A 10,357-nucleotide genomic window follows, 5' to 3' on the forward strand; every position below is an offset into this window, starting at 1 on the left:
AGACCCATTTCACCATCCCATTTAGGTAAATGAGGAATGTAGAAAACGCTATTTTTCAAGGATTGTGCCTTTCCAAAGGCACACACCCAGGAAGGATGCCCAGGAGGGAGGGCATTAGGAGTGAGTAGGTCCCGAGGACCAGCCAGTCTCAGATGAGGTGGGGCCTTGTCCAAATTGAGGGTGGTGGGCGGCACGCACAGCGAGCTCTTTGCACCAGAGGCCAGGAATTAAATGTGAGAATCGAGAAGGGGAAAAACTGTGCTAGAAATCATTTTTATTCAGTGTTGAAGGGGCTATCTGATGATCTCCCCCTTACTGTCGAGTGACTGAAAGCCGTTAGATCCTGGCTCTTTGCACCCGCTGGGGGGTCTCAGCGGGTGAGTTTCCCAGTGGACACAATGGTATTTCCAGGTCCTGATGCTCTTCTAGAACTTCGTCCTCCAAGCAGGTCGCCCTCTCTGGGAACCGGGTGAGGTCTGGTGCCGTCTTGACGTCAGGACAGGAGGCAACGGTTGTGTCGCTGGGGTCCGAGGTCAGAACAAACGTGGTCTTCGTCGTCCTGGAAATCTGCCTCTCAGGACATGCGCCCTTGGGTCCCAGCCACCATGTGTAAGGAAGCCCAGGCCACCTGCAGTGGTTCCAGGCACAGCATCCGCCTCCCAGCACACATGGGCGGGTGACACTGCAGACGCTGGGAGCTGCACCCTGAGGCAGGGTCGCTGCTGCACGTGGGCAGTGTGAGCAGATGGACACCCCCATTGCCTGGTGCTGCCGGGGGGACCCCCTGAGTGGCCTCCCCCTGTGCTCCGCCGTGCTGTGCCCTCACGGGGCCTCCTCTCCTCCACCGTCGCAGGCACCATGGACCCAGGAGAAGAGTGAGTCACATTAATTTTAATGCTGGTTCTGGATCCAGCCACTAGCCTTCCCCCATGTTGGTGTTGGGCCCCAGAAAAGCACCGAAAGGGCTGAGGTGCCCATGACCTGTCTTGCCAGGGACCTCGCTCCTCCAGCAGACACCTGCCTCATCCAGGGTGTGAAGCTTACCTTTGACCCTGCGGTGCCGTCTTGAGCCTGACTAGGCCACGAGGGACGTGCCACGAGGGACATGCCACAAGGTGGCTCTGCCTCCCGCCCCCTCTCCCTCCAGACTAGGTAACTCACCCCCAGCCTGTTAAGAGCGCACCCGGCCAAACACTGCCTTTGCTGAGGCCGCAGGAGGCCCTGCCCTGCCTGAGATGCTGGTGATCTGACGGAGGCGGCAGATGGGCAGGGGACTTCCACCCCGGCCATCTGGACAGCATGGTGATGGAGGCTGGGTGTGCTACACAGAGCTGGGCAAGTATGCTCCTGCAGGAGACACTGTGCTGGGCACCTCCACGGAGGGACCACCCTCGGACTCAGCTCTGAACCTGGTCCCCTGGCCCCTCCCCTGACTCGGAGAGCTTCTCCCACCCCAGGGCCTTTGCACCGGCTGTGCCTTCGGCCTGCTGGGCTCTTCCCTTGCCACCTGCTGGGCAGTCCCGCCTGTCTGTTGGGATATGTGGCCATTCTGCCCCTGGGGCTCTTCAACCCTTTCCTTGATTTTCCTTTCTTTGTGAAATTGTGGTAAAGTACATATATCATAACATTTACCATGAGTGCACAGTTTATTTCATTTCCCATCACCCCGACTCTGCCCCTGGCCCCCACCATTCTCACTTCCTGTCTCTGGGAAGCTGACTCCTCCAGGGGCCTCTGTGAGTGGGACCATTCGATGTTTATCCTTCTATGACCAGCTTACTTCCCTCGGCATCACGTCCTGTAGGTTCATCCGCGTGTCAGGATGTTCAAGTCTGAATTCTCATCCGTGGGTACACACTGTACTTTTTATCTGTCCTCTGTTGGTCTCTAGCCCTCTCCAGGTGTTTATTTCCTGTATGACTCCTCCCCCGAGCAAGGAAGCCCCAGTACCTGATCCCTGGTGGGAGCTCAGTGCTACCTGGTGAGGGAGGGAGGGAGGGAGCATCTTAAGGCCCTTGCTGTCAGGCCACCTTCCCCAGGATTGTCCAAGTTTGGTTTCCCCCGGTCTGGAGCTGGCACAGGCCCACTTCCCGGGAAGGGGGCAAGGATGCCCAGCACCCCTCACTGCTTCTTCTTCTGTTGATGCTGACCAATTTGGAGGATAAACCATGTTAGCCTGCATGCCTCTGCGTCCATGTGGAGGCGTGTGCCACACCAGTATTCTAATGAATGAAGTACGCAGACAGTTGTTCAGTTGCTCAGTCATGTCCGACTCCTTGCGACGCCATGGACAGCAGCACACCAGGCTTCCCTGTCCATCACTATGTCCCAGAGTTTGCTCAAACTCATGTCCACTGAATTGATGATGGCATCCAACCATCTCATCCTCTGTCATCCCCTTTTCTTCCTGCCTTCAATCTTTCCCATCAGGGTCTCTTCCAATGGGTTGGCTCTTTGCATCAGGTGGCCCAAGTACTGGCACTTCAGCTTCAGCATCAGTCCTTCCGATGAATATTTGCGAAGGTATTTCTGCTGAAGATGGTATTTCTGTGTTAATAGGGGCAGGAGTCCTCCCAGCCCCTCCCAGACTGACATGGAGGACAGCTGCTTCCTTCTCTGACTGGCTTGGCTCCAGGAAGTGTGCGTTCTCCTGGAACTCACCTTGCACTCAGCTGTGACGCAGAACGTGGGCAGGATGGAAACCCAGCCATCCTTGGTAGTGGTGGTGGAGGGGACGCGCCACCTCAGGGCTCCTGCCGTGACCCACACAGCCCGGGCCTTGTTCAGAAGGGGGACCACCTGGGGGCCTGACTGACAGACAGGAAGCTGGAGGCAGGCTCAGACTGGCCCCCCACCCACAGCTGGTCACACCGGGGATGGGGAGGCAGCCATGCTGCTGCCACCAGCGGGTGGGGCAGCACTGTCCTCTGCCTGCCAGCCAGACCCTGTGGAGAAGCTCCACATCCCCCTCCCTCCTGGTGGCCCAGGCCCTGGTCCTGGTCTCTTCCTCCAAGTGTCTTGGGGCCTGCATCCCAGCTGCCTGGGTTGATGGGGGAGTGACTGCTGCTCTGGTCTAGAGGTTGGGAGGTGGGCTTGGATTCCCCCAGGATGTGAGTCATGAGATGAGGCAACCACAGCCCAGGAAGACCCCTTCCTGCTGGGTACCGCCAAGCATAACCCATGTCCACCGCCCCAGCAGGGAAGGTCCATCAGCTGTGTGGAACAACCATGAATTTGGACCCAAGGTACTCCACCAGCTTGCCCTTTGGGACCCCAGTGTCCTGAGCCAGCTGTCTGTCATTTGGGGTTTCATTTTAAAGGGTTCCTTGGGTGAGGGTGTGGCAGAGACTCAAACCAGCACCCTACTTTTTTCTTCCTTAGGACTTCTTTGGAACAACACCCCTATTTTAAGCTGAGCCTGTGGCCACTGAATAAAGATTGCACTTCCCAGCCTCCCTTGCAGCTAAGATTGGCCGTGTTCCCATATTCAGGTCAGGGGGCAGGGCAGCCTCCCGTGCTGACTAATGCCAGCTGTGCCCAGTGTGAGAGTTTGGAGCAGAGATGGTGGGCCTAGAGAACATACCCTCTGCTTAACCTAGAAGGTCTCCAGCACCAGGCTGTGTCCCAGGTCTGCCTTGAGAAAGGATAGTGATGGGCTAATTCACCATTTTTCCAGTTTGCACAAAGGCAGTGTGGCCTTGTCAAGCTGTGTGTCCTGTGTCTGTAGAGGAATTGCCTTTTTCAAATTCCCCCAAAGTTGCACTGTTGTGTTGGCAGATGGATCAACCAATAGGCCCCAAGTGGAAGTGTGACAAAGGGAAAAGGGCACCCTTCTTTATCCCCTTCTCCCTGCTCACTGGAACCTACACATAATGGCTGGTGCATCAGCAGCCCTCTGGGATTACGAGGTAGAAGCCTGTGTTGAGAAGGCAAGAGCGGCAAGTTAGAAAGGTGTTCGGTTTCGGCTGATGATGGAACTGCTGGCCTCTGCACTGTGATTCAGTGAGAGAGAAATAAACTCTAACTTGAATGGAACCATTGTCATCTGGGGTTTCTATCACTTGCAGGAGAACTGAATTATAACTGATACAGAGTCTTGAACCAGCTTCCTTGTGGCTCAGACAGTAAAGAATCTGCCTACAATGTGGGAGACCTGGGTTTGATCCCTGGGTCGGAAAGATCCCCTGGAGAAGGGAATGCAACCCACTCCAGTATTCTTGCCTGGAGAATCCCATGGATTGTAGCCTGCCAGGCTCCTCTGTCCATGGATAGAGTTGGACATAAATGAGCAACTAACTTTTTCACTTTCACAGAGAGTCTTGATGCTCATTAGCATACTAAAGGCTCTGAGAAGTCCTGCAGAAAGAAACTTAACTATTTCCCCAGTGCTAGCAAACAGTCAGCCACAGAGCTCTCTCATCAGCCAGCTCTTCACCCCTGAGGAGTCCCTTCACTCAGAGGAACAGTGGTAGGAGGTGACACTCCACACAAATGATTGCTCTTAGTAATCATGTCAAAGCATGCTTTCTAAAGAACTTAATCCATGCTGATTGGTTGGAGACCTTCTGGGTTCCTGGGGTCCCATTTGTCAATAATGGGTGGAAGAGGGAAATAGATAGTCTCAGGAATAGATACAGGGAGGATCAGGCTCTCAACTGAGTTTTAAAAATCTGTTCTCAAATAACTAGCTTCTGGAACTGCTCCCAGAAGAGTCTGGATTCAGCCCCATCACACACCAACAGGTTGATGTAAGTCTCAAGAGTGTGCAAGTCCTGGGAAATAAGTGCATGTGAGCACGGAGCCGTGTCCCATGAGGCAGAGCCCAGAGGAGGGGGAGACAGGGAAGACGGTCAAGAGAGAGAGGTGGTGCTAATACCATGCTGAGACTTACCAGACAGTGGGTGGGCCTGATCGCATTTGACTTGATTCCATACCTGGAGTGTTGATCTCATCTCCTTGTAGACTGGAAATCAGGGCAACCTGCCCAAGGACCCTGCAGTCAGAATTCCAACCCAGCCTGAACTGGGTCCTGACTCTGCTTTCTGTAGGATGCAGTGCTCGTCAGGGTGGAGCTGTCCCAACACTGGGAGGCTGTGTCAGGGGCTGACTGAGTCCCCTCCAAATCCACACTGAAGTCCTAACCCAGCACCTCGGAATGTAACCTTATCTGGAATAAGGTTGTTCTGCTGCTGCTGCTAAGTCGCTTCAGTCGTGTCCAACTCTGTGTGACCCCATAGGCAGCAGCCCACCAGGCTCCCCCGTCCCTGGGATTCTCCAGGCAAGAACACTGGAGTGGGTTGCCATTTCCTTCTCCAATGCATGAAAGTGAAAAGTGAAAGTGAAGTCGCTCAGTCGTGTCCGACCCTTAGCGACCCCATGGACTGCGGCCTACCAGGCTCCTCCGTCCATGGGATTTTCCAGGCAAGAGTACTGGAATGGGGTGCCATTGCCTTCTCCGAAGGCTGTTCTAGATGCAGTTAATTAAGATGAGGTCATTGGATTAGCCCTAACACAATGACCTGGCTCCTTATAAAATACGGTGACATGGAAAGAGACACATAGAGAGGACACTGTGAAGATGGAGGCAGAGGTCAAAGTGATGCTTCTACACCCCAAGAAACCTCAAGAATTGCCAGCAGACCTCCAGAAGCTAGGACAGCCTGGGACAGACCCTCCCCCCAGCCTCGAGAAGGAACCTGCTGTCCCCACCCCAGCCTTGGCCCCCTTCCTCCAGAGCTGCCCCCTCTTCCTGCCTAAGTACCCCTGTGAGCAGCCCACACCCAGAGTACCAGCGGCTCACACAACAGAGGGGTGAGTTTCTTTCTGTCTCGTAGAAGCACAGAGGTTAAGTCACGAGACCTAAACTGAATGAATACAGATGAAATGCCGAGAACAGTGGCCAGTTCACAACAGTGATCTGTAAGGATCAGCCTCTGTGTTCAGAAATGTTCGTGTCTGGGCTTCCCTGGAGGCTCAGGTGGTAAAGAATCCGCCTGCCAACGTGGGAGACACGAATTTGATCCTGATCCGGGAAGATCCCACATGCCATGGAGCAACTCAGTCCACATGTTGCGACTACTGAGCGTGAGCCCTAGAGCCCAGGAGCCGCAAACTGCTGAAGCCCGTGACCTAGAGGCCTAGAGGCTGTGCTCTGCACCAGGAGGAGCCGGCACAGTGAGAGGCCTGCACACCACAACTAGAGAGGAACCCTGACAGCAGCGAAGACCCAGCACAGCCAAAAATAAATACATTTGTTTTTTTTTAAAGTTTGTGGCAGCACCAAGGGTCACAACGAAGTACTGGAGACAAAAGTCCATCATTGCGGGCGCGCAAAGCCGCCTGATGGAAAACAACAGGGATGCGGATGAGCCGGTGCAGCCCCTGTCCACACAGCCGATCTCGGAAGTGCAGAGCTGAGCGGGGAAGGATGGCTGTACCAAGATACACGTGACGCTCTAGGGACACACACGTGTGCCATGAGAGGACACAGGCAGGCTCCAACTCCCTCTGTGAGGGTTTCTCTCTTCAGTGGGGTAGGTATTCTTTCCACCTTTTTGTATGTCTGATATATTTTATTAAAATCAGCAGAATATTGGGGACCTTCCTGGTGGTCCAGTGGCTAAGACTCCCCACTCCCAATGCAGGGTGCCCGGGTTCAATCCCTGGTCAGGAAACTAGATCCCACATGCTTTGACTAAGGCCTGGTACAGCCAAAAAAAAAAATTTTTTTTTAACTATTTTTAAAAAAACTCAACATTCAGAAAAAGAAGATCATGGCATCTGGTCCCATCACTTCATGGCAAATAGATAGGGGAACAATGAAACAGTGAGAGACTTTATTTTGGGAGGCTCCAAAATCACTGCAGATGTGACTATAGCCATGAAATTAAAAGACGCTTACTCCTTGGAAGGAAAGTTATGACCAACCTAGACAGCATATTAAAAAGCAGAGATATTACTTTGCCAACAAAGGTCCATCTAGTTAAGGTTATGGTTTTTCCAGTAGTCATGTATGGATGTGAGAGTTGGACTATAAAGAAAGCTGAGCACCAAAGAATTGATGCTTTTGAACTGTGGTGCTGGAGAAGACTCTTGAGAGTCCCTTGGACTGCAAGAATATCAAACCAGTCAGTCCTAAAGGAAATCAGTCCTGAATATACATTGGAAGGACTGATGCTGAAGCTGAAGCTGAAGCTCCAATACTTTGGCCACCTGATGTGAAGAACTGACTTCTTGGAAAAGACCCTGATGCTGGGAAAGACTGAAGGCGGGAGGAGAAGGGGACGACAGAGGATGAGATGGATGGCATCACTGACTCGATGGACATAAGTTTGAATAAACTCTGGGAGTTGGTGACGGACAGGGAGGCCTGGCATGCTGCAGTCCATGGGGCTGCAAAGAGTCAGATACGACTGAGCGACTGAACTGAACTGATTTGTTAAAAAAGGGACTTTCTTGAGGGTCCAGTGGTTAAGAACATGCCTTGCAATGAAGGGGACACAGGTTTGATCCCTGGTGGGAGAGCTAACAAGCTCTCATGCTGAGAAGCAACTAAGTCTGGGCTACTAAGTCCACAACTTAGTGGCAATTAAGCAGCTAGGTCCACAGCTGCTGAGCCTGCACGCCGCAAGTAGAGAGTCTGAGTGCGGCAATGAATAATCCTGCATGATGGAACCTAGATCCTACATGCCATAACGAAGACTTAACGCAGCCAAATACATAAATAAATCTTAAAAATCAGCAGAATATTGTGCTGAGAGAAAGAAGTGAAACACAAGAGTATCATCTGATGATTCCACTGACAGGAACCTGCACTCGTCTTGGGACTGCTGAAACGAAGGGTCACTGATGGGGACATAAAGCAACGGACTGTCATCCCCCCGAAGCCAGGAAGCCAGCAGTCAGGATGTCACAGGGCTGTGCTCCCTGGAAAGACACTGGGGGTGGGGCCTCCTGCCTCTCCCAGCTTCCCAGGTCCCTGGCGGTGTTCCTTGGCATGTGGCCGCGTCCTCCTCCTGTCCATGTCTCAGACCTCCCCTTGCTTCTCCCGTAGCTGGACCCTTGTTTCTCCATATGTGAGGGCGTTTAGGCCTGTCTGGGTGATCTGGGATTGTCATGCACCTCGAGCCTCAATCACTTCGCATCTGCAAACACTTCCACCTGGGAACATCCTCGGGTTCCAGGATTGGGACCTTGCATCTCTGGGGCACATTATTTGTCCTACCCGTTCTGTTGAAAAACACTTTTTAAAAATATTTTGCTGTTCTCAGTCAAATCATCCATGAGCCACCCCCAAGGTTGGAATTCATTTCCAGCCAGCTGTGTGTGGTCCCAGGGCCTGGTTGGGAAAACCTCCACCTGCCGGCTTGTCTCTGGGCCCGAACAGCCTTGGGGAGAATGGTGGTGTGACCTTCTTGTGGCTCCAGGGGACCCCAGGCCGCAGGACACCTGGTCCTCTAGTCTTGGAGACGAGTAGTTGACGACCAAGGGACCAGCCATTCCCACAAGGCACACCCCGCTGTACCCGGGATCCTCCATGAGGAGCAAAGCCATGTCCACAACAGGAAGCCTTTCCCAGAAACCATGCTGATCCAAGAGGCAGCCCCCCAGGATGCGGGGAGGAAGCGAGGCAGCTGGCGTGGGGCGGGGAGCGGGGCACCTGTGAGCCCCCACCACAAAGCTCCTGAGGGACAATGGCATCACCCACCAGGCTGTGCCCTCAGTGAGGAAGAGTGTTTCTTCACCAAAAGAAAAGCCACACAAAAGAAGGAAGCTGGATCCCAGACTCCCTCGAGGTACAACAATTAATTCAAGGTGGACCAACGAACTAAAGGTACAAGCTACAGTGGTAAACTCTTAGAAGAAAATACGACCTCAGATTTGGCAGCGGGTTCTCAGATATAATACCAAAGCCAAAAAGATAAATCGGACTTCATCACAAAACACTGTTGGAACTTCCCTGGGAGTCCAGTGGTTAAGACTCCAGGCTTCCAATGCAGGGGTCATGGGTTCAATCCCTGGTCAGGGAACTGAAATCCCGCATGCCGCAGGGGGAGGCCAAATAAACCAAAAACAAACAGAACAAGAAAATCCTGTTGTGCACCAAAGGTCACTATCAAGAAAGGGGAAAAGACACATCGTAGAATGGGAGGCAGTGTTTGCAAATCACAGGTCTGAGAAGGGCCTGGTATACAGAACAGGTGAAGAACTTTTACAACCGAACAGAAGACAACCCAACTTGGAAGTGGACAAGGGACTTGAACAGACACTCCTCCAAAGACGATACACAAATGACCAAAAAAGCACGTGAAAAGATGCTCAACATCTGTTAGTCATTGCTATGCTATTCTATGCTAAGTCACTTCAGTCGTGTCCGACTCTTCACGACCCCATAGATGGTAGCCCACCAGGCTCCCCCATCCCTGGGGTTTTCCAGACAAGAACACTGGAGTGGGTTGCCATTTCCTTCTCCAATGCATGAAAGTGAAAAGTGAAAGTGAAGCCACTCAGTCGTGTCTGACTCTTAGCGATCGCATGGACTGCAGCCCACCAGGCTCCTCTGTCCATGGGATTTTCCAGGCAAGAGTACTGGAGTGGGTGCCATTGCCTTCTCCGCTGTTAGTCATTAAGGAAATGCAAATCAAAACCAGGGTGAGTTACCACGAGCAGGGAATGGCAACCCACTCCAGGATTCTTGCCTGGAGAATTCCACAGACCGAGGAGCCTATAGAGTCCTCTGTAGACTATGGCTACAGTCCATAGTGTCGCAAAGAGTTGGACACGACTGGGCGACTAACATACACATCACACTCACTACCATGGCTGTAAAAACCAAAAGCCAGGGACTTCCCTGGTAGTCCCGTGGCTGGAATTCCATGTTCCCCATACAGGGGGCATGGGTTTGATCCCTGGTTGGGGAACTGGATCCCACAGGCTGGAGATCGTGCATGCCACAATGAAAAGATCCCACATGCCGCAACTGAGACCTGGTGCAGCCAAATAGATAGATATATATATAAGCCAGAAAATAAAAGTGTTGGCAAAGACATGGAGCAACTGGAGTCTTTTTGCGCTGCTGGTGGGATGTAAAACGGTGTGGCTGCGGAACACAATCTGGTGGTCCCTCAAAAAAAAAAAGCTGAAACATACAATGATCACACGCCCAGCAATTCCAGTCCTGGGCATACAACCAACCAAAAGAACTGAAAGGAGGTGTTCAAATAACCTATCCACGGACGTTCATCGCACTGCTAGTCACAATAGCCCGAGACTGGAAGCAACTCAAATACCCACCAACTGGTCTATCCATGTCAGGAATACCATTCAGCCACACAAAAGAAATTTTCCCTGGTGGCTC

The sequence above is a fragment of the Bos indicus x Bos taurus genome, chromosome 1 (genome assembly GCF_003369695.1).
Source record: "Bos indicus x Bos taurus breed Angus x Brahman F1 hybrid chromosome 1, Bos_hybrid_MaternalHap_v2.0, whole genome shotgun sequence".
Taxonomy (NCBI): domain Eukaryota; kingdom Metazoa; phylum Chordata; class Mammalia; order Artiodactyla; family Bovidae; genus Bos; species Bos indicus x Bos taurus.